Below are 24,942 nucleotides of genomic sequence, written 5' to 3'. Positions count from 1 at the left end.
CCCCATTTGCAACATTCCTGGGAAGGTCCAAAGAACACCCCACAAAGACATAAATGCCCCTATACTGGTGGTTAATGTCCTTTTGAATTACATTGATATACTCTTATTATTTTGCATAGAGTTACGCATATTTATCATATTTCGAGCGTTCTTTTACATGTTGATATAGAGCTTTGTGGGAAGCATCTGCAGATTACGTGGTGTTGGAGGCCTGGATAAAAAAGGCAGAGAGCACATATGGTGATTTACATTTTATTTGGGTACAACAATATATATATTGATCATGGACGACAACCACACACGACTAGTGCAATTAATATGAAAAGAAAGCGCCGATATTCTTGTTTGGCTAATTATTTAGCATATCGCAGGTACGACTGTATGACGCATTCAACCTCGAAAGCGCTGATCTTACCTAGTCTCCTGTTCTTCTTGACTGCACCTGGAAATTGAGCACGAGGGAAGCGTGAGGCAAATACGTATCAAAGCTACAACCACACCTCCGCACTTCGTTGTAGTAAGGTGGCTGTCATTATAAAAAGTTGGCATTCCTTGTCAAATAAATTTTTGCTGCTCAACCCATTTAACGTAGGGAAAGAGGTAACGTTTTCCTTAGTTTTAGGGACATGCAGGATGATGTGGATGACTAGTATAAAATCACTTCGATGTGCTTACATTTACTTAGATTAGCTTGTGCTTACACTAGATTTCAGTTCAACAACACACGGGTTGGTGCGGTTGGGTGCGGGCACGATTGCTGGATTCGATTCATACGGGTTGACAAAATCGTCGACGACTTCTTGTGCATTGATGGATCCAAGCCTGAAACACAGGAACAGAGAATAAAGAAAACGCACTATTTTCGCATGCTGCGCTGTGCCAACTCTGAGCTCTGAAAAAAAAATAATAAATAACTTTCCAGAAAGCGTTCCAAGTTCGTCTGCAACAACAACATGCGTGGTACCACACTCAATCCGTCTGTAACCGTTCAAAAGCCCATTTCAGAAGATCTTCATGCAAGCAACACTGCGATCCGAAGCGACTAGAACGCACAATGTACGAAGCGTCTCACAGCATATAGGTGCATTAAATGCGCAAGCTAATGAAGGATTGGTTCAAGACTGAACTGGGCGCACACATTAATCTGTAAATTAATGTTGCCTCCGGCAGAAACCCACATACAGGTACCGCGTTCACTTGTGCACATCACTCGTTTTCTGGAAAAATCGCCCAACGCTTTTTTGCTCGTATGTAATTTCCTCAACACGTAGCAACCAAAAGCGTATGCAAACTTGTGAGGAAATACCTATATCGCCAGCACGAAGGTATAGGAACACCCAGAAAACGCCAACGTGTGAGGCGTCAGATTCTGGTTCACCGGAACAGGACGCTTAACGCTTAACCCACATAACGTTCTTAAAACAACGTCACACAATGGGAATGACTAATCGGGAACATACCGCCTGCAGAACAATCCCACCTTGATTTTCGGCTGGGTTGCCTGTTACACATGCGTCGTTCAATTGCCTCCACCTGCGAATAAGCAGCCTTGACTTATCTTCGGCTTGGCCGTCCCTCGCCACGCTCGAGGAGCTTCACGCGCCAGCTGCCGAGCTTTCGCCCCCTCCCTACTCGAGCCCTCGCCAGCCGCCGGCTCTAAAGCGAAACGCACCGCCTCGAAAATATTGTCGCCACCGGCGTCCGAGCTCGGAAGATCTCTGATTGGCTGCGCATTATATGTATAAATATTTGGATGCTCATTGGTCTCCAAGAACTGGCGTCAGTTTCCTTCGCGCTGATTGGGCGAGAGTCATTTGATTGAGGCGCGCGTATCCAAACGGTCGGTCGAACGGAGGAGAAAGAAAAACGACAGAGGAGACATCGCGTCTGTCCGGCCACGCCTGTTCTCTCGGACTTCGAACTGCAACCGTTGTGCACGCAGACGTTAGGGGTAGTTTGAGGGTTTTGAATGCTTTAGATTTAGATTGTGGCGAACTGCTAATGTGAGGACGGAATGGCACATCCACCTGATCATCACAACAGCTGGAAGACGAACATGACAGGAATCCCTGCACCTCCAAAGGTCGCAGAAATCGTCAGAGAGGAAGTCTGCACTCTTTCCGACGTACTGCAGGTGAACGATAAGACAAGTTTGATTACTTTTTTGTGACCGAAGGAAGTAATGCAGGTTTATCACGTTAAGTGTATTACGTACAACATTTACGAGTCATTCGGTACGTTAGCGGCGTTTCATTGTGCGGTGCATTGCCGTAACTTGTACGTTTCTGATATGCCGCTAATCAAATTATGTGTGGTTATGCTAGTTGCTCCTCATGCACGAACATTCGTGACAAATGCGCTTTGGTGTTCAAATACGAAATCAAGATAGATTGTGTATGATAGCAGTGATTTGCGTGCAGAGTTACGGATCATCAATAGATTTTTTTTTTTAGTTCTCCCGCAGCCATCGGCAACGACGACGCACATAGCTCAGCATTGGCTTCTGAACTGCCCTTCGATGTCGAAGCACCTAAAGCTCCAGTGAAGCCTGTTACAAAACGTAAAAAGATATGTACTGTAGCTTTTTCGAGGCAGTTCCCGAGGACAAATAAACTTGATTTGTCATATACCATCGGCTTTTTGATTGTCTGCTTTGGGACAGCATGATCGTTGCTCTACAGCAAGACAGCAAGCGCTGACGACAAACGGACGAGGCTGAGGGGGTAGGGGGGACGAGAGGAGAGACGCAAAACCCGAGGAGAGAAGGGGAAGGAGGTTGGGAAAGGAGGTCGGTCCGCGCATGCGCACTAGGCTCCAGCCTTTTTCCCGCGCTGCAGCTCGGGGCCGCTGTGAGTGGCTCCTGGAGATCACGTGGTTTGGGCGCCCTCCATTTTCCGTGGACCATTGCGTAAACGCATGCGTAAACGGGAGCTCCCGGCGGATGCCCTCGCGCTCTCTGCAGGGAATAGCCCACGTTCGGCATTCACGGTGCTTTTCTGGGGCATATTCTTGAATCGCCCTATTGGGCATTCATCCGACGTTCTCAGGACATATAAAATTCGCAATGGTTGTTTGGGTTCGTTGGAGCGTACTACGTTGTTCCGCGCTCCGCCGGTGAGGAGTGACATGGCACAACGTATTCTTCCGCAGTACGTTCCTTCCCGCTGCCCGCTTTCTTGCCGCTGTCTGCGTTGCAACCTCGCCTTTGAGAGGGATGACAGCTTGCTTTTTAAGTACAGGTCTAATGTTTGCTTAAGGTAAGTCAACCTTGCTGTGGTGCATCGTACGACGCCTGCGTTTTACTCGTGTTTAACAATCGGAGTACATTCTGTTGCAGACGGTGGATGCATTGCAATGGCGGCAGGAGAGGATCGGCTGCATCGGTGAAGCGACGATGTACATTACAAGCGAGGTTAATTGTATTCTTTCGTTATAGGTGACCGTGGGACTGTATCGATTGCGAGGAGGTGAGTTACAAAATGGAGTACTATTCCAGCATTAACGTTGGAACAATACCAGCGTGATATTCACTTCGGTTTCTTTACAGGTTGTTTGCTGTCTCAACGGTCACACATACGCGTGCAAGATGCTTCTCACATGGAATTGGCGGAATTGGTGTCTGTTGCCACTTGTTGGGCAATTGTTCCTCGGCCATTTCATTTGAGGAACCGTCATGTTCGTCACTAAGGATCTTCGTTGAGCTTTCAGTGCCAGCCTGTTCGAAGTTTCGAGGATTGTGTGTTCGGCGTTTGGAGGACTGCCTGGTGCATCGGATCATCGGATGGTTTGTGTGTCCGTGCAACGTGTGCTCCATATGTGTGTGTTGGGATTAGTGAACCGTGTATGTTTTCCATTCGGCAAACGATGATGTACTGGATGCAATTTAAAGGTATGTGCAAGCCAATAAAATTTGGTGTTTCATGTTCGATGTGCTTGGAGCATTTTCTTCCTTGGTTTTTCTTTTTTTTGCGAAGCGTGGAGGTAATTTTTCTGTTAGGGAACTAGAGAGGCGCAATGTGTTTCGCGTATTAGTGGGTACAAGTAACCCTTCGATACGTCCGGTACACTGTGGCTCCTGGCGTCAGCAGGGATGTCGTACCAGTTGCTTCAGGGGGCACATTGCACCTGCAGCTTTCGCAGGCACCGCGTGCCCCTTGAAGTCGTGTGGCATATTTTTTTTTAAATGTGCCAGTTGATCAGACGGTATCTATCCGTCACTGGGTTAAAAATGTACAAATTAAACTTAAACAAAAATCTTCAGTGTCGGTTTCTGTATCTTGTTTATATAACATATAGTTATAAGAGTGGTTTAAACCACCTCGCAGAAGTTGCAGATGCTGTTCATCAACTTTATTTTGAGATGGACAGGGAGTTTCATTGCCTGGGGCGATACTCTACCCCGTAGCTGCTTGTGGTGTGAGGAAGGAAATAATGTCCCATGGAGTCCAAAATTGTCAAAAGAGCTTTGAGAGCAGGCATTCATGGGCGCTATTTAGCCATAGACCAAGCAATTTTAGAGAGTGGGGCAGGAGTTCAGATAATTGAGAGATCTGAAAATGGCAGTTTGGAAAGCTCTGTAGTGTGGGCAATGACAAAGAATATACTCTGCGTCTTCTACAGCACTGCAGTGACAGTATCTGAGAGAGTCAACTTGCCTCAGGTGGTAATGACACTGAGCTGTAAATGCCCCATTGAGTCACAGTGAACCACCTTGGCGAGAAGTGTTTTGTGGCATCCAGAAACCAAGCTCTGGGTCAACATTGCTTAGTATAGACGGGAGGAAAATGTCAGTTGTCCATTGACAGGAAGACTATTTACACAATTCATTGATGTGTTGGTGAACGAGATATGCTGTCTACATGACCAGTAACAGTCCTTCGCTATCTTTCACTGTGATTTAATTAAACACCTCCCTCATGTGACGGTGTTCCCGGCACAGTTTTACCTTGCTGAACCACTTTTCGCGGCTCTTATCAAACATAACATTAGCGGTTCTTCGTAGGCTGGAGGCCAAGGAAAGCAAGAGACGTTTACATGACGTTTACGTGATTACCGTCGTGACAAATGGTCGACACAGCAGTTTTGCGGTACGTTTTATATGTTGTTCATCCCGGACATTTTTCGCTACCCGATTTCCTGTCCAAAACAGCTACGACTGCATCAATGTTACTTCACCAATGAATTCCTTCATGAGTTGCACGCGCGTGTTAGCACACCAAGTCGTTACACGTCTGAAAAATACCTGACGAAATCGGCAGAAGAAACATATGCTTTCTTAGAGCTTGCAGTGATTGTCCTTTTTATGCAGCACATCCCGCAACACCATACGGCTCCGTCGTTACTCCATTTTCTCAAAAAGCCTCGTCCCCACTGGTAGCCGAACCGCTGAAGCGTTGTTTTCCTAGTATTCATACGCGTAGTTATTTACGCCTGTAACCTAATTAAATTAATGAATAATTGAGAGATACATGCTGAATACGACACAGAATTGCATAAAGACTCGTTATTCTGGAGTGTGACCTTCTTAAACACTGATTTTCTCACGTAAAACCAAGCTTCACACTGGACTGCGTAGAGCCGTTGTGATTTATTTTGACAGCTTGAATTTCAAAGGATTGGAATTTGAAGGGTGGATTTCTTAGCATGGATTCAAAAGTTTTATTATCAAGAGTGGGTAACAGGGTACACCCACCTCTGGAGGCTTGGGATAGTGGCACGGATCTCGGGTGTTGCAAGCGTCCACATCGCAGGGGCGTGCGAGAGTAAGGAGAACTGTGCAGGGACGGACCCTTTGAGGCGAACGAGAGCACGACCGATGTCAGAGGCCGGGCAGTCTTCGTCGACGTGGCGAAGGTAGCAGGAGCAAGGGCTGTCTTCTGGGCCCCGGAAAAGTCCGCTAATAGAGAGTTTTAGCAGACCGTTGATAACGTGGCTAGCGTCTCACCGTATCAACCGGAACCAATCAGTGAATAAGATTCTGAGTCACGCACGAGTGCGATTGGTTCCGATAGAGACGATAACTTTATCAACGGTATACTAAAACTCACTAATGGAGTGTAAAAAGTGAGCCCTCCGGAGGACGCGAAGGGCCACGTTGAAGACGAAAGTTGCCAGGTGCTCCGTCGGTGCATAACATGACGTCACAGATCTCAAAAATAAAAATTTCTTTCCTCTAACTTTCGCGTCACGTGGAGCCAAAATATTCAGCAGGAATGTTAACTTCGACACGAAGATTTCAGAAACATAACTTTGGTAGGGTTCTAAAGACACGAGACTCAGTCCTTAGTAGTAGTCCACAGGTGAGTAAAATGAATCCACTGGCTGTCACATCGCTGATGGTCATAGTTGCCTCGCGACGTAGAGCCGCCAATTATTATTACGGCTCCTGAAATAAAACCTGCCTTTCGCCTCCCCCCCCCCCCGACTCAGTTTTCTTTGGACTGATTTACATTTTGAAACGATTTTATGAATGATGTGAGTGTAATATCGAGTAACGTGTGCGTGAAGAGATTAGAACTCTGGGAACGCAGCAAGGGGGACGCTTGGTCGCGCGTGGTTGCGTCGAAACATCGTGGCTCCCAAACTGAGGGCGAATCTTCTAATGACGGAAGGAAGAATGTAAAGCACGGACGGCGCTCGACGCTAAAAAGGGAAACTAGTACGAGATAGGCAAGAGATTAGATGTGAAGTCAACGAAGCTCTTGTCATACATACACGTGTATCGGATGTCAGCAGACAGCGCTAAATTGTGCGTTGCAGGAATGTGATATTAAAAACGGCTATCAGACGATGAATTAAGATGAGGAAATTAACTGCGGGTGGTGGACGTAATTTTGCACTTTCCAGTGCAAAACTTGCGCAAGAATAATGCACCAATGACATATTCAAACTCGGTGGCATTTGTAGCTGTCAGAATTTCGCGGACACAGTAATCAACGAAACTTGGCGTAACATGAGAACAAGGGCCGAGTGGTAAATGATCAATAGGTAATTGAATAAAAATGTCCTTGAAGGATCCTAATGTTACGTACATGTTACAAGTCACAGAGTGCCCTGCTAACAACACGAAGAACACAGCTTCTCTAAAATAACCAAATTAACATTGGCATGCAAGCCATCCCTAAACCAGCTCCCGTGGCATAGTGGTTAGGATGATCACTTTCCACGCCGAGACTGGGAGGTGACATGGGTTGGAATCCTGTCACCGGCTGTGCTGTCTCAGGTTTTCCCTGGGTTTTCTGAACACTCTCCAGACGAATGTCTGCACAGTTCCCCCTGAAGTCGGCCCTGGACGCATACTAACCCCACTGTCCCCCACTACTTCCTGCTGTCCTCTCTTCACCTGTCCACGTCTGTACGCCGCTCATAGCCACAGTTGCTTCGCGGCGCTAACACGGAACTAAAAAGAGCCATCCCTAAAAAGATGCCTTTCGCTGGAAGCCGTCACTGTGCATGTGATATCGATACACTCGAGGAGGTCATCATACGATGTATGGGATGTGTTCTAACAGTTTACAGGAGCTAGAACTGTATTCATATGAATTTTCCTGCTACTTCTAAAGTCTGACTGACGCTAGATATTTTCGGTGGGTATTCCAATCGTCGTTCGTTTTCTTACTAGGCGCTTGAGGCATGGGATTTATCGCGGAAATTCACGGCACGCGGACTTATTATTATTATTATTATTATGAGTTAAGAGTTGTTAGCCATAATCGAAGGCTTGCTACTCTTTGAAAAAAAATCGCACACAGACATACTTGCATCCACTCACTGGCGCGTGCGCCCACTCACATACACACTTGTGCTTGCTCACATAAGCACACACTTATTCCTGCTGTACTACTCCAGGCGTCGGTGTACCATCTTTTCAAGCAGCTTCCCTACACAGCTGCTCAGGTCGCCAGGGTGAAAGCTGTCCAGGTTGTTGGGCTGTTTGTTAGGCTTCAGAAGGGGCTTTATCTTGAAAGTTTTCCATTCCGTCGGGATTTTTTCTGATGCCCATATCACGTTGTACATGTCGAGTAGGTGCGTGAGTGCGTTGCTTCTTAACTTTTTCAATGCTTGGTAGGAGATTCCGTCCGGTCCGGGCGCGGAGTGCGAGGGGCAGGAGTGGAGGGCTTCTAGCATTTCTCTGATAGTGACGTCGTCGTCCAGGAAGGTCACGTGATCCCTGGCGTCACTGGATCTGGTTGGTGCGGGGCTTTCTGCTGTGGGTTGTACATTGCCTGTTAGTCGTTTGCAGTAGTCGTCTGCTAGCTCCTTTAGCGGCCGCTTTGTTGCTAGGGAGAGGGCTGTGAGCGGGTGCTGTTGGGTTGCTGTGGTGGTTTGTTGCTTCATGCAGTCGTAGAGTTTTCCGATCGTCTGTTTCTCCAGGATGCTGCAGAACTGGCGCCAGTTTGTCATTCTCAGTTTCTGGAATGGTCTCCTGATTTTGCTTTGTACCTTTCTGGTTTCGCGCTGGTCGGATGGCAATTTGGTCCGCCTTGCTCGTTTTTCAGCGCGTCTTCGTATGGCCCTGAGGCGTTCATATTCCCCATTCACTTGTGGTACGGTGCTGAGAACATTGAAACTTGCAGTAGCTCCAGTGAGTTGTCTGTTGACTTCCTTTGTAAAGTCCGTGATGTCGCTGTTTTTGAGGTCATACATTTCGAGAGCTTTTGTGAAGCCGCCCCAGTTGGTTTTCCTGATGGTGTCCTTCTTGTGGCATTCGTCAGGGAGGGAGATGGTCGTGAGCACAGGGATGTGATCGCTTGCGTGCGCCTCCGTGTCTGTGATGCAGGTGGTCCTGTTCAGGAGAGAACGGGAGACGAGGGCTAAATCCAGTACTGTCTCCGCTCTGGGAAACGTTGGTTGCCCGTCGTTGGCCACGAAGAGCTCCAGCTCGTCGGTAAGGACTTCGGTTTCCGAACCACGTCTATCTGTAGTGCTGGAACCCCAGATGATGTTGTGTGCATTGAAGTCTCCACACACTATGTATGGTGCTGGTAGCCTTTTCACCTCATCCACAAGGTCTCGAATGTTGATGGGTGTACGCGGTTCAAGGTAAACACTGACGATGGTAATATCCTGTTTGTGTGCCCTGGCACGTGCTGCACAGAGTTCGAGGGCATCAGAACTAGTAGTTAGTGTGGCCCACTGTGGTATGAAGGACTTGGTTTGTAACGCAGCTCTGCTTGGACCAGTGGGTCTGCTGGATTTGTAGGTGATGTATCCGGGTCGACAATATGAGTGCGGAAATCTTCCCTCTGAGATGTAGAGGATTGGAAATTTGTGACGTGTCACGAATTCTGTAAAGTCTGCTATCATGTTTTGCATCCACCGGCAATTTCACTGGAACACTGTGGTGAGTAGTATTCAGTCTGGCCGAGCCGTCGTCAATGAGAAACTACGGCACCCCCCTTCCCTGAGCCCTGCGCGTACGACATGGACCATTGGACCCTGCACTGAGCCCTGCGCGTATTTTTCCCTGCGCGGCGCGTGTGCGGAGGGTTGTCCGCGCGCTTATCGGCGGGGGAGGGCTGCGCGTGCGCTTATCCTCTCACATTTTTCAGCCTGGGCAGACTTCTTTGGCCGACTTCACATATTTTTCCGATACAGCAGGTGAGCGGTTTACATGCAGAGACATGCAAAGAAGGGTCATACACAAAAAAGTACAAATCAAAATATATTTATTAATGCCAATCAAGTTGAGATATATTTATTAAAGCCAATAGTGCTGGGAATTGTGATGCCAATCAGGTGAAGGAGAAAAACCCAGCCGAAAAAACTTTCACCACCTGTAACAGGGCGGTGCTCGGGTGGAGGGTTGCTGTGGTGGGCGGAGCGTGACCGGAGGGCTGCGCGCTTACCATTCACCCTGGGCTGACTTCTTTCACCATTTTTCTACTTGGGCCGACTTCCTTCCCGTGACAGGTGGGCGGTGCTCGGGTGGAGGGCTGCTATGGTGGGCGGAGCGTGACCGGAGGGCTGCGTGCATGCTTACCATTCACCCTGGGCTGACTTCTTTCACAATTTTCCTACTTGGGCGTCGCGTGGCCGGAGGGCTGCTTGTGCGTTTACCATTCAGCCTGGGCCGCCGACTTCACATATTTTTCCAGCTACAACAGGTGTGCAGTTTACATGCAAAGGATAGCCATACACAAAAGTACAAGTGAAAATATATTTATTAAAGTCATTAGGAATTATGTTATGACTCCGCGTGAATGGGAAAAACTTAGCCAAAAATCTGAAATAGAAGGAACACAATACACGTAACAATACTTATTACAGGTATGATACATGAGCATTGAATAGGTATCACAAATCAAACACAATATCTTTTATTAGTGGAAGTTTTCAATGAATCAGAAGTAATAGCGCATTTAAGATATTCTTAATCAATACGATTACAATCAAAATTACAAATTGTATTATAAAACGTCTAATATTCCTATACGTGAGAACCATCAGTGCAATAGCGGGAAGTTCTGATAGTTGTATGCAGTTAAATGTGAACAGCAGAGACTCTGAAGGACTATGGGACACGAACACAAGAGGAAATAAAATCTATACCACTACATTGGTTAATCAAAACAACATAGTAATCTATCATTCAGAAAATGAAAAAATCAAACTCATCAGGAAATAGACATGTTAAAAATGAACTTCACCACATAGCACGCTCCTAGCCAACAATCAGAACAAAGAACGACACGAACACAAGAGGAAATAAAATCTATACCAATACAGAGAAGATATTCCACTTCACCACATAGCACGCTCCAAGCCAACAAACAGAACAAAGAACGACACGAACACAAGAGGAAATAAAATCTATACCAATACAAAGAAGATATTCCACTTCACCACATAGCACACTCCTAGCCAACAAACAGAACAAAGAACGACACGAACACAAGAGGAAATAAAATCTATATCAATACAAAGAAGATATTCCACTTCACCACATATCACGCTCCAAGCCAACAAACAGAACAAAGAACGACACGAACACAAGAGGAAATAAAATCTATACCAATACATTTGTCAAACTCATCAGAAAATAGACATGTTAAAAATGAACTTCACCACATAGCACACTCCCAGCCAACAAGCAGAACACGAACGACAAGAACACAAGAGGAAATAAAATCTATACCAATACATTTGTCAAACTCATCAGAAAATATACATGCTAAAAATGAACTTCACCACATAGCACGCTTCTAGCCAACAACCAGATCTAATGATATCTACCCTGATTTGTTGAAGACGGGTGCCTATAGATGTATGGAAGACCATGGAATATGAACGACACGAACACAAGAGGAAATAAAATCTACACCACTACAAAGAAGTTATTCTTAATCAAAACAACATAGTAATCTATCATTCAGAAAATCAAACTCATCAGAAAATTAATATTCCTATACGTGAGAACCATCAATGCAATAGCGTGAATATCTGTCATAACATTTCGAGCGCAATAGGGAATCTCAGTTTCATATTCCAACATTACTCAACTTTTAATTACTTATTAAGTGAATAGCATAGACGTAAGGAAATAACGAGAAACAACACAATCAACAGCTACAATTAATAGAGAGCCAAAACCTGCGCACCATCCAACACATAGAGAAATAATAGCTAATCAATCTATCAAAGGCGAAATAGCACAGGCTTAACGCTGAAGAACAGAGGAACACGCGGCGACACGTAAACATCAACAGAGGAAAATAATCAATATACAATTTTCATTCTAACAAACACTACGAACCTTGATGGCGGTATCCAAGACATAGGAAATATGCACGGTTTTCACTCTTTTCCTCAAAGCCGGGAGACTTTATGTCTCTATCTATGTGACCATAGCACAGCGCATGCTTTATTACTCAAAGGGTTAGGGGCTATATTACTTCGTCCAGCAAACGGGGCGCTCTAGAGGTCAGATAAGAGAGTTCAAAGGCGATATATTTTATTGTGCAGCGCAAATAGATGTCGATATCACTCGCTGGGGTCACTATCTTTTCGCGTCCTTTCCCTGAAATGGAAATCTTTCGTCAAGTCCGCTAAGTTTGTAGAGATGCGATATTGTTATTGAAGATGTAGAGAAAGTCCAAATTATTAATTGGTAGCAACGATACTCAATCAAAAACGAGAAACAAATTTAATTACGTCAATTTTTGTAATATCTTGCAATAGAAATTTCTAATGAACCACACAGAAATATCAAATGTGAAATGCAACTCAGAGTTATGAGGCATTCCCATCTTAGAGATACTTACTTATGTCAATCGAGTGAACAATTGAAGCAAATGCAAGACAATAATTATTTCAGGCAGTAAGTTCACAACTCATAGAATATCAGACGAGTGAATACTTGAAACAAAATCAAAACAATAATTCTCACGACAGGTGGAGATTATAGCATTCTAAATCAGATAATAAAATTTTAATCAATAAAATAAACATAGATATGCTTTTAATTAAGTGTAGACGTGCACTTGAAAACAGAAGAGACAATTGCTCTACTTTGAAAAGATGGACAGATTTTGTACTCGATACCATAAGTCATGGGAAGATGTGATAAAAAACTGCTTCGAAAAGGAGGAGCCGCGAAACGATTTCATTATCGCTGCATTTCAATACGTCCTAGACATGGTCGTATTCGGAGATATGGTACAAACTACAGAACTGAAGGTGCAAGAATTTATATGCCGAATCTACAATACTGTTACAAGATCGTAGTCTGTGTCCAGATGCGTTCTCCTTGCCCCAAGTTCGTTCGGACAATGCCCACGCGACGGTTCGAAACCGCCCGCCCATTTTCACGCCTGTCTTTTTCGTCTTCGCAACATCACACCCTTTCTTCCCCTCTGGCACTGTTGCGTTGATCTTCCTGGGGAGCCTCGTTGCCGGTTGAGAGTTCACGGTACGGTGCCAGACGGTCGACGTGAACGACAAGGGGCCGGGCACGGCCTGTCCGCCTGATCCGGTAGACGACGTCATTGAGGCGCTTAGCGACGACATATGGCCCCTGCCACGGCCGCTGCAACTTGGGAGATAGGCCCCGCTTCCGAACAGGGTTGTAGAGCCACACCGATTGGCCTTCCTCGAACCTCCCTCCGGACGCCGCCCGATCGTAGCGAGTCTTCATACGTGTGAATGCTTTCTGCAGATGTTCTCTCGCAAACATGTGCACAGTCTCGAGGCGTGTGCGCAATGTCCGTAGGTAGCCGGAGACGTTGCCTGCAGCGTGGTCAGCGTCTGGTGTTGGACCAAGAGCCAGCTCGGTTGGAAGGCGGAGGTTGCGTCCGGTCGCCATCATCGCTGGTGTTTCCCCTGTAGCCTCGTGGAGCGCTGTCCTGTACGACAGAAGGAAGAGGGGAACCAGAGTATCCCAATTCCTCTGATTCTCGGACACAAATAAACTCATGTGCTGCAGTATAGTGCGGTTGAACCTCTCCACCATTCCGTCGGACTGAGGGTGCACTTTAATCTAGTTCCCTCTAACGTTACTCTGATACGCACCTAACTTGTGAAATACAAGTTATTTGTGCTCGATGTAAAGGTTACAGCCCATTCAAAGGTTACATGCGGACGTGCGCTGCCCTCTTACAGGTTACATTGCGAGAGAAACAGTGGCGTTACCCCTAAGGAACGACGGCGTTACGCTTTTGGAGAAGTTACCAGCGTTACTTATAAAAGCGAAGTGGTCCGCAGTTTCGCGAAAGTCGGCAGGTGGAGGTTGCACGTCAAGTGGCAGTTGGCAACAGCGTGTATCAGGAAAAAGCGGGAGGAGCGTTTCGCTTGCTGTGTGGTACCTCGCCGCTTCGACATCCGTTGCATTGGAAACAACGGAATTCAAAGTCACATAGTAAGTAACCTTTTGCATTTGCTATTACATTCCTGCGTAGTTCACTCTCATGTTAGTGCAATGTTGCATTGCGAAGCTCGCAGGTGGATATATGATGTGACGGACGCACACAGACATTCGAGGTTTCACACAGGGACGTTGCACGGACGCCGGCTGTGATCGTGATGCATTTATTGGAGAAATGGATGAAAATGGGCATGCACTGGAAGTAGCATGCTGTTATTGTCACCATGTACGAGCCAAGCATGCAGCACTGAGTGAAACAGGTTAGTAACACGAGGAACGCGCTTTATGCATGCGTTGAGCAAGTGATTGCGTTGCGTGAAACTTCTTGATGCATTCGCTTTTAGTGATCCCAAAGACGCATCATAATTGCGACTGCTTCTTCCTCGTCCTGAATTAGACATTCGTTCTTTTCCTTCACTATTGTTTAAGTCGATTCCTAACCAGTTATTTTAACGGTCGCTTATGGTCTTTTTTTTTTCTTCTGTCATTGCACTGAAATGTCGGTTATCATCACTGGGTTGCCTGTGACTACATGATAGAATCCCGAAAAGGAGGATAAGCAAGCTGCGCGTTTCCACGTCAGACTTGTGTAACCGTTATCATTTGGCTCTTCGCAGGTTGTTTTGAACTTCAGACGTCATGAGCAAAGCATTTTTAACGTTACAATTGCATTCGGCGCAATAGCACAGAAAGTGGTAGGACTAAAAGCACCCGATATATTATGGCCTTGCAATTTGTGCAGAATATTGCAGTAAAAAAGATTGTTCTTCGCAGGTAACCCATAGCGCAGCTCCACTGGTTCCAAATTTGATGGACACAGCCATGAGTTACCTGGCAGTATGGTGGCAGAGGGTAAGTGAATAGTGTGGGTAATGGTTCCTGCACTCGTAAACTGTGGGGATACGTGTAAAAATGAAATAATCAGCGCCCCCCCTTTTGACGTTGCGGTTTATATTTAGGTATCTTGTGCCACAGAAGTACATACGAACAGTCCAGCAGAAATACAGCAGCAGCCCAATCCCAGTCTATAACTCTGCAGAGGCTCAGAGAGATAGCAGCAAACCAGGTCCTTCCCACAACTCTCCGCAAGCTCGGGATTCGTCGCAAACCCAGCCAGCCAGCCATGTACAAACCTATATTTGCCAACATTGTAGATTGTCGACTAGGTATTTCCAGTGCTTTTGTGACCACGTTGTTCAGTGTGTTGGTAGTGGCTTTCTCCCTTCTTGTGATACTTGTGGAACAACGTTTGAAACCATCTAAAGATACATACATCATTTGAATTTTTGTATTTAGTTAAGCACACGAGTACAGGATGACATAACATGACAGGATGAGCCAGCCAACACAATGTATAGGTGAGCTACTTGAGCAGATGGAAAGAACAGATCAAAGTTCGAAGAATAATCTGAAAAAAAAAAGGCTATTTATGCCATAACCCAGAGGGCCACCACATGTGCCCCAAGGTGGTTGTCGATTGCGTTGTAAGCAGCATAGAGGAATTGTTTCAGGAAATGGGTGTGCAGATTGACACCACTTTGGTAAAATCAGATCAGGTTCGGAAGTTGCATTATGAGGAACCCCTAATTTTTTGTAACGTGCCTTAAGTGCAGAATGCGTTGGGGTTCTTCATCTCATTAAACTTTCATTTAGATAATTTTTCTACACGTCATGTGAAGATGACTACGAATTATCTATTTTGCTAAAGTCAAAAAGTGACTTGTCAACTCAGTTCCGTTATATGTACATTCAGTGCAAGGTGTTCTGCAGTTTAGTAATACTCATATTTCATATATGCCTTTTCTCTGCATGATCCTTCGGAGATATTTTGCTCCACTGAAGAAGAGACTTGTGAACTCGATTTTGACTTTCAGTGCAAAGTGTATTGCATCTTGAACCTTTAATATTACTCCTATTTAATATGTTACAATTCATTCTTTCAATGATCTTTCCATGTGTCATATGAAGATGATAAAGAATTTTACAGTATATTTTTCGAGTATTTTGCGTAGAATACTATGTAGTATGAACCGTTGATAATAAAGTAACGCTGTGTTTGCAAAGAAAAGCTTCATATTTTCGTTTAGCATTTCCTGCGTTTTATTGGGCAAGGTGTCCTTGAGAACGTGTCACAACCTTTTAGTTAATGAAATACTTTACATAGCGGCATGCAGTGAACGATATATAGTTCCGTGAGGTTTTTGGAAACTCGTAACATGCGTTTAATTTGTTTTCAGTGGTTCCATTGTTACTCTTTTTTTTTTTTTGCAACTGAGCTCCACAATTTTTTTTAGTATTGCGATTTTTTTTTATTTTTCCAAAAAGATGCGCGTGTCGAGCTTACTCTGCTTCAGGTACAGGCAAATCGGCATCCGCGAGCGCATAGTTATGATTAGCCAATACTGTTAGGACACATTTCTCTGTGGTGTGCTTCTTTTATTACGAGTTCGTGCAATGTTCTCAGGGACGCTTCACCCCGCCTTCCTGTGTAGATGGCTTTACTGAATAACTTTAAGATAAAGGTTACAAACCTAGCAACGCAGTGGGTGGGTATAGGTTATACTTTAACCTCTGTGTAAGAGTTACATGGGCAGCAACGTGGAAAGTGACTACAGGTTATGCTTTAACCTGTGTACAAGGGTTATTCAGAGTATAGGTAACATAGTTACCTCTAGAAATAGAGGTAAAAAGTTTGCAAGTTTTTTACTTCTATTTATGGGTTACAGACTTTAGAGTGTGGAGCGGGGTAGTCCAAGTTTTGGAAATGCCGAGGCACCTGCACATGTCCTGGAAGAGGTGAGACTCAAAGTTGCGGCCCTGGTCGGAGTGCAGCAGCAGCGGCGCCCCGAAGCGCGATACCCACTCGTTAACGAGGGTCTCGGCCACCGTAGCTGCTTCCTGGGGGCTTAATCGCTTCATCGTCGTTACGGTCGTTACAAGCTAACGAGTGGCGGGAAATTCAAAAAGATGGGCACGTGACACATTGCGCGTGACGTGTACCACGGCCTTCACGTATCGCGCGAAGAGCGCCGTGCACGTGTTTTATCACGTGTCCACCTTTTTAAATTTCCCGCCCGTCTTTTTGAATTTCCCGCCTCTCGTTAGCTTGTAACGACCGTAACGACGATGAAGCGATTAAGCCCCCTGGTTAGGTAGAGGGTACGCTTCAGGCCACTTCGTAAAGTAGTCCATTACCACCAGGATATATTTGTTCCCCCGGTCCGTCGTCGGCAGTGGGCCTAGAATGTCCAGTGCTACTCGTTCAAAAGGTGTCCCCGAGGCACATTTCTGGAGTCTACCTCGGGTGCGCGTGCGGGGTCCCTTCCTGGAGGAGCATAGGTCACACCAGCGGCACCATTCTTCCACATCTCTCTTGTACTCGAGCCTGTAGTACCGCTCTCGGACCTTGGCGAGCGTCTTGTTGATGCCGTAGTGTCCGCCGGCCTGGCTGCTATGGAGCATGCGCAATACAATGTCCCTGCACGTTGTCGGAAGTACGAGTTGTGTCTGGTTTCGGTCCCGAAGGGGACACTGTGTGACTTTGAGCTGCCTGGGTTGGGAGCTGGGCCGTTGGCTGAAGAGGCTGGCTGGCTGCGTCCGCCGACGGGATCGTCGAACGGTGACCGCGGGACACGTCGAGGAGCGCCGCAAACTCGACGCGCATCGTCTCCACCATGCTCCGGGTGTTCTCTTCCAGAACCGTCCGCAGTTCCTCTCGAGTGACAAGACCAGAGACATTACGCGGGGCGTCTTCCGGGCTAGAAGCCGACCTCCTCCTTCGGCGTCCGGGCATCGTACAATTCGAAATCCCACTTCTGACACCAAATGTTACAAAATCGTAGTCTGTGTCCAGATGCGTTCTCCTTGCCCCAAGTTCGTTCGGACAATGCCCACGCGACGGTTCGAAACCGCCCGTCTTTTTCGTCTTCGCAACAATACTTATAAAAATATCTGCACATCAACGTCGGAAGGGCCATTGGGATTGATGGCGGAGTTTTTGAGCTTTGCCAACGAAGAATTGAAATACACTAGACCAGATGTAATTGTAATCATTGCAGTGGGCATTGCCTACATCAAGAAAGCAGTCGGATCAAATTATCATATACAAGCGGTCTATATCGCACGATTCATTACGGATTTGTTGAAATTACACATATCTGAGATGGAAAGTACATAAAAACTTATCACGTGATCTATTCCACTACCACGGCAACGCAATTATTTTCTTCTACCAGTCTCTGCAACGATGTCGAATCAACAGAAGTTGATTCATTCAGGAATTCATTCTGCTTTCCTGAATCCACCGAATGCGAGTCGATGTGGCCTTTACCGCTCAGTGGCGTTGCCGCTTGAGACAAGTTGACTCTCCCACCTGCTGCCACTGTCGTGCTCTTGAGGATCTGGAGCACATTCTTCTTCATTGCCCCCACTACCAACCTTCCCGAACCGCACTCTCCGAGTCCCTTAGTCAGCTGGACTCTCGCCCCTTCTTCCTATCGAAATTGCTTGGTCCCTCGCCTAATCCAGCCCAGCAACGATATGCGCTCAAAGCTCTTCTGACATTTCTGGACACCATCGAACTTCGATCGTTATTGTGAATGGGCTCATTATTTTATTCTCCACGTCCCCACCAGCAATGGGGTAGAGTATCGCCTCTGGCGATGAACCTCTCCACTCTCCATCTCAAAGTAAAGTTGCTGTTGTAACTTTCACATTTTTTTTCGACTATTTCTGTTGCGATACTGTGCATAGTTTTTGTTAGGTCTGTGGTTATCCATGGAAGACTTCATATTTCTGTAAAAAAAGTGCGGTTCACTTTGCAATTTTCAAAGCTGAATTGAAAAAATAAATTTCTCTCAATTAGAAATTGTCCAAAGCCTTCCTAAACGGCGACAAAAATTTCTAGAAGGTAATTGCCGAAAGTCCCACAATCCTCCGACGAGTACGTCGCCAGTTAGAATTTTTTATCACCTTAGGTGAAACACACTGTACACAGGTTGTCTCAGAAAACGAGGCATTGAATTATAATAAAGAAACTACGACACTTAGAATCATGCAGTCAACGACATTTGTTCTCACTAGGTTTCTGCCAGCTCCTGATGTGAACATCATGTATCGCAAGTATAATTATGTAAATATTTGCGAACTGGACTCGGAAATTTTCCAAGTGAAGGTCACTTTTGTACCCCACCAATATGAAGAGCGGATGCAGAGATCCAGTCTCTCGATCAGCTCCATCCACATTTTCCTTAGACGATCAGTTTTGGTGCTCCACCATGCAGGGTGGTGAGCGATAATATCACCGACCACTGGATAAGGAGACTCTATATTGTCCAACACAGCCGTCAGATCGGTCTTGAACACCTTAGCTGACGGCGGCACGCATAAGTTCACCACAGTGACGACAGTTTTACCCAAGCGAATTTTACACCGGCTACAGTCTAGACAAGCCACTTTCGGGCGGCCGCATTGAAATTACGCTGAACAAGCAGAATCGTCCTTGAGATATCTGCGTCCTCGTGCATGACAAAACTATAACCGCTGAGTCTGAAGTCCTTCTTAACATAAGCTTCACTAATAGCCAACATGGGAATTCGATGCCGAAGCAGAAATTCTTTAAGATCTGGCAGTTGGTTGCGCAGTCTGCGCGCGTTCCACTGCATCAAGACAGCATTGCTATCTATTTGCTCCATGGCCGAGGAAAACGCTGTCAATCTCTAGAAGAGCCTTGACTTCGGGCAACCGCGCAGACACAGTGCAACAAGCAACAATGGCCTTCGTAGCAGCAAGAACTAAAGGAATGATGACACAGAAGTCATTTGAAGACTGGGGGATTGCCACTGCGACCGTCGAGGAGCTGCTGGCAAGGACTCTTCGGTCTTCCTTGGACCTCGCACTGTGGCCGCGAAAATTGCACGGAGCGGGTGCGGGTGCTACATCAAAGGAAGCTGTTCACGCTACATACAGATTGCTGTACAAAGATCGCACTTGTATCTCGATTACTTTTGCACGGAGCTGTCGGACCTTATAGTGTTCGGTTTGGATATGAACCCTGCTTCATTAATGTTTCGTGGCCATTGTCTGTAGTTCGAGATCTCGCAGTACTCTGGGATCCAGCATGGATTATGATGTTGTGACCTATTGTTGTATGACTTAGAGTTGTATCCTGCGGTAACACTTTAGACGACCGGCGCAAGTCAGGGTTTCGTCCAACCTTGCATTGCTTTCAGGACAGATTTTGAGTCGGAGAAAATAACCCATGAAGTCGGGGTTTCGTTTGACGCTATGTGTAGGAGAGCTTCCTCGATGGCGTAGGGCTTTGCAGCTGTTGACGGCTTCCTGTGAGACAGACGGATCGCATGGTGCTCTCCCGAGGACGGAACGACGAATGCGCATGTCGATGACTCTTGTGATGTGGACGTATCTGCAAATATCTGCTGGTGTTCGGAGTACTGAGCAACCACATCCCGTGCCAGCTGCATTAAAACAGGCTCTGGAGTGTCCTTCTTTGACTTGAGGCCCGGAGGCGCTTTCGACACAGCAGGTAGGTTCAGCGTCCAGTAGGGAATGAGAGCTGGAGGCAGTGGCTTGAACCGATATGTTTCGTGGAAGTAGGGCGGCAGAGCTTGGTGAATGCTCGACCTTGACTGTGTACGAAGCCAGCGGTCCAACAGGTGTTTGACATGTCGAGGCACCAAACATGCACAATGCCTGGGGTACTCAGGTAACACTTTTCGCTAGTGCACGCTGTAGGGCAGTCTCCGAAGCTGGATATACGCCATGAGGACGGGTACGTGGCAGTGCAAGCATTTGCCGCACCAGAGAGGAATGAAGACCAAACATGGAGTGGCATGTCGTGACCCATCGGCGCCCGGTACATGAGTCGACCCGTTCTTTAAGCTGCGTCACTTCGGGGTTCCAGGACAGAGAACGAGTACAACCCCCAGAAAGCGGTGGTGGGAAACTCCAGCTAAGGCCTCCCTGTTTACGTTCAGAATCAAACGGGGCAGAAGCTTACGGGTGAAATGTAGGGAGACAGTCTTTTCTCTGGAGGCGTCCATACCTCGTTGCGTTAGGTACTTGAAAAGCTTTTCGATAGCACCCTGCAGTCTTCGATGGAGTGCTGGCCGCTGCTTACCGGAGGAGCAAATGCAAATATTGTCTGCGTATATGCTCGATCGTACTGCCCTCGGTAAAATGGCAGGGAGACCAACCATTACAACGTTGAAAAAGAGAGGACTAAGAACACCTCCCTGGAGGACACCGGTTGTTAAACCGTGACAGTCTGTGTCACCGCTAGATGTTCATATGAAAAGTATCCTGTTCTGCATGAACTCAGAGAGCCAACGCAAGCATCGCCGCGAATTTCGATTACACACAAGTCATGCAACATACACCTGTGGCATACACTCTTAGAAATGAACTTCACCGCATAGCACGCTCCTAGCCAACCATCATCTCGAATGATATCGTTATCTGCCCTGATTTGCTGAAAACGGGAGGCGTACGCCATTTTTGTGACAATTATGAACAGCATAAGTGTCACAAAAAAGGCGTACGCCTACCGTTTTGAACAAATCAGGGCACACAGCGATATCATTCGAGTAGTTGGTTGGCTAGGAGCGTGCTTTGCGGTGAAGTTCATTTTTAAGAGTGTACGGTATCATAGGCCCGCTTTATGTCCAGAAATACGGCACACACACACACACATCCATATATGTATGCACATCAAGGTGATTAAATATATGTGTAAACATGCACAGCCGACAAACAGACAACCATGTATGGCATGGCAGCTGTGCATAGCAATGAAGCATGGCAGCTGTATATAGCTTTTCGTGAAATTGTAGACCTTCTCATGAGCAGGTACCTCCCCCATATGCATGTTCATTACTTAGAACGTTGCATTTATTCGTTTCTTCAAGGCTTTGCAGTGTTGTACCACAAATATCTAACCCCTGTAAAATGCATTACATTGTTCATTATCCGCGACTCATCAGGGTGTTTGGTCCTCTCCTGGCTGTATGGTGTATGCGTTTCGAAGGGAAACACTAGCATTTTAAAGATGTTACTAGAAAAACTCGAAATTTTAAGAACATAACCCTTTCATTAGCAAGAAGACATGAATTTTATCAAATGTATGTGTGGTCGCAGCCCTTCATCAGAAATGCCACATCTACTGATGGTTCCGAGGAGATACTACTTCAACATGCCCCAGAAGCAATTCAGAGTTACATTCATAACCGTGACATTCACGCAGAATCTATAGTCTATGTGAAAAGTGCAGTTGATAATGATCACACATTTGCTGTTGGCTGTGTTGTTGCCAAAGAATCATCCTAGGAGGACTTACCCGTGTTCGTTGAGATTGCAGGCATATATGTTATTAACTCTGATACCATTTTTCTCATACAAACATTAACTGCAGTTTAGTATGATGAGCACTGTCATGTATTTGTTCTGTCTTGCAATGAGGAGCAACGTGTTTTAAGAAATTTAAGCACTATCTCAACAAATCTTCTAAATATGCATACATTACCAGATGGTAGACGTGTTGTAAATCCACGCCATGCACTTTTGTAATGTAACTTCCCGTTCCCTGTTGTTGCATATATTTACTTTTGTTCATGTGAGCGAAAATAAACATACTCCCTTTATGCACCCAGGCGACACACCTATCACCATAGTTCACCTGAGGGTGTAGTACACCATTGTTACACCCTCAGGAACTTCCGAAACAAAGTTGTAGGGTGTGAAAGGGGTGTGATCTTTGTTAATACACCTATTTTACACCTTTAAAGGTGTGAAACGATTTAGAGTGTACCGTGACACCGAGGAAACGATAAAAAGATGCACACCTCAGCTGTACACCAGCAACTGAAAGAGGGAAGGGGTGAATGTTCCTTCTCGTAAACGGGAGTACCAAGGACTTTTCTGTTGAGATGCCATACCGGCCATCGTGAGGGAGGCGCCGCTGGATGGTCGGACGGGATTTACCGCTGGTCCAAATGCAGATGTCATCCGCGTAGATCGCAATTGACAGTTTCTTTCCAATGGAGCCCCGAAGACCCACCATGGCCGTGTTAAACAGAATTGGGCTCAACACGCTCCTCTGTAGTACTGTATGAGTGATCGAGACATGCTCCCTATCCCCCTGACGGGTGCGAACAAATAGTTGCATGCCATGGAATAAGTTCTTAATCCATGAGAGTGCTCTGGAGGGTAGGCATGCTTGGGTGAGGGGATGCAGAACGGAGGCGTGGTTCACGGTGTGGTAAGCGCGTTTAACATCAAGGAATGCAGCCACCACTGCCTTCTTACACGCCTTTGTTTTTTCCACCAAGGTAATGATGTCAAGAACAGAGTCCAAGCTGGAACGCGAGCTGGTTGAAGCATACCCTAGTCTGTGTCTGAACTGCGGGGTGAAAGTCACATTGAGGCGAAGTTGACGCAGAAGGGAGGACAGACAGCGGGGCAAACGGCCTGGGAGGAAAAAACGACAAAGTTGGATTTACGGCGTGCAACAAGGATTTGTCTGTGTCCGACGATGACCCGACGATATTGTTGCGCCCCCATTCGTTGTACCGTCGCCGACAAGACTGCCCTCCTGTCACCACAGGCCAACATATTCGGTATGAGAGCCTGGCATTTTCTGTCAGCAGCAGCCACTCTGTCTTCTACATTTTCGCTTAGTCCCCAGTGAGCTGGGGTCCACTGAAAAGTGATGGAGTGACCTACGACGCACAGACGCTGAATGTCGCTGAGGATGTCCGTGACAATTGGAGCTAATGTACCTCGCGCACCCATGCTCTCCATGCACTGCAGGGCTGCCATGGAGTCCGTGCATACCATCCACATTCGCGGAGCTTCGCGCAGAGCAGCAACGACAAGATGCGGTAAAGCTCTGTGGACGTAGAGGAAGTGCAGTGTGCCAGGCGATACCCGTGAGACACCTGGACTAATGCAATAACCAACTCGGCCGCTCAACTTACAGGTGTAGAGGACCCATCAGTGTAGACGGCAGTGTGCTCAGCGTATACGCTTAACATCATGACCACTGACATCTGGCGAAAGACTGGTGCTGGCACTTGCTTGTTGTTTTTTAACGCTGAGTCCCGGAATGCTGGGGGAGATCGAGGGCAGTGAGAGAGACCACGGGGAAACGAATGCACTGTTGGCTTTACTACAAACGAGAAAAACTTATGCTTTGCTTCCGCAATGATTTTGTAGAGGTTGCTCTGCTTGCGCCAATGAAGTTTTGCTACCAATTGGTGTCGGCGGTGTTGAGCTGTAAGCCTTAAATAGTGACGTACAGTCTCCCTCGTCGTGAGGACTTCAATTGGTATTTCATGAGCTTAGACTATGACCAGCCGCGTTTCTGCAGCTCTGGGGACGCCACGACAGATCCTCAGACTGCGTGCAAGGAAGCACCGAAGCCACTGAAGTTATGTTTCAGAAATGCCGTGGAGAATAGGAAGGCTAAACACAAGTGCACCACGAAGAACAGCCTTATGAACAGCCAGAAGTTATCGCTCATCCATACCCCACTTGGCGCCAACAAAATAACGAAGGACGGAGGTCCACCGTTGGACCTTTTTGTCAAGGTGGTCAATGTGTTTTTCCAGGACAAGTTGCAGTCGAGGAATACACCCAGAGACCTGTAATGTCTCACCTGCTTGATCGGCGGGCCGGCATGGGCCGTCCTAAGGGCCGTCCTCGTCTTCAATCTCGTACGCCACTGGTGACAACCGGGAGACGACTCTAAATGGCCCGCTGAACGTCTTTGGAACCTTGATGCCGATCGGTGGCGACTTCAGAAGCACAAGCTGTCCCTTCTCGAAGCAGATGTCCCTGCGTTCCCTGTCGAAGCAGAACTTCTGCTTCTCTTGGGCCACTCTGATATTCTCAGCTGCCAACTGCCGTGCACGGCTCAGTCGTTCATGAACCAGAGTGGTGCACGTGGACGAGTCTTGAAGTTCTTCGAGTTCCTGGCGATTGAACACCACGTCAAGAGGCAAGACGGGATCACGGCCATATACGAGGAAGAACGGTGTCCGCTGCACCGACTCTTGGTAGCCGGT

The 24,942-nt window shown here is 46.6% G+C and overlaps 3 long non-coding RNA genes across 4 annotated transcripts; 2 read left to right on the top strand and 1 right to left on the bottom strand.

Annotated features, from left to right (window-relative positions):
* Positions 1-238: 238 nt before the first annotated feature.
* LOC135372445 (uncharacterized) lies at positions 239-2,332 on the bottom strand. The gene is made up of 2 exons (XR_010416001.1): positions 1,461-2,332; positions 239-822 (listed from the first exon to the last, which is right to left on the bottom strand). It is a non-coding gene; the product is annotated as an uncharacterized LOC135372445 (long non-coding RNA).
* Positions 2,333-2,788: 456 nt separating this feature from the next.
* On the top strand, positions 2,789-3,926 carry LOC135372518 (uncharacterized). Of its 2 annotated transcripts, XR_010416020.1 has the most exons (3): positions 2,789-3,257; positions 3,338-3,467; positions 3,548-3,926. It is a non-coding gene; the product is annotated as an uncharacterized LOC135372518 (long non-coding RNA). The 2 variants fall into 2 exon arrangements; XR_010416019.1 differs by having other exon boundaries at positions 3,338-3,926.
* An 8,262-nt stretch (positions 3,927-12,188) lies between these two features.
* On the top strand, positions 12,189-15,929 carry LOC135372438 (uncharacterized). The gene is made up of 4 exons (XR_010415997.1): positions 12,189-13,855; positions 13,932-14,121; positions 14,479-14,713; positions 14,821-15,929. It is a non-coding gene; the product is annotated as an uncharacterized LOC135372438 (long non-coding RNA).
* Positions 15,930-24,942: the final 9,013 nt, after the last annotated feature.

Source organism: Ornithodoros turicata, unplaced genomic scaffold (genome assembly GCF_037126465.1).
Source record: "Ornithodoros turicata isolate Travis unplaced genomic scaffold, ASM3712646v1 Chromosome15, whole genome shotgun sequence".
Classification (NCBI taxonomy): domain Eukaryota; kingdom Metazoa; phylum Arthropoda; class Arachnida; order Ixodida; family Argasidae; genus Ornithodoros; species Ornithodoros turicata.
This window is presented reverse-complemented; position numbering and strand designations above follow the sequence as displayed.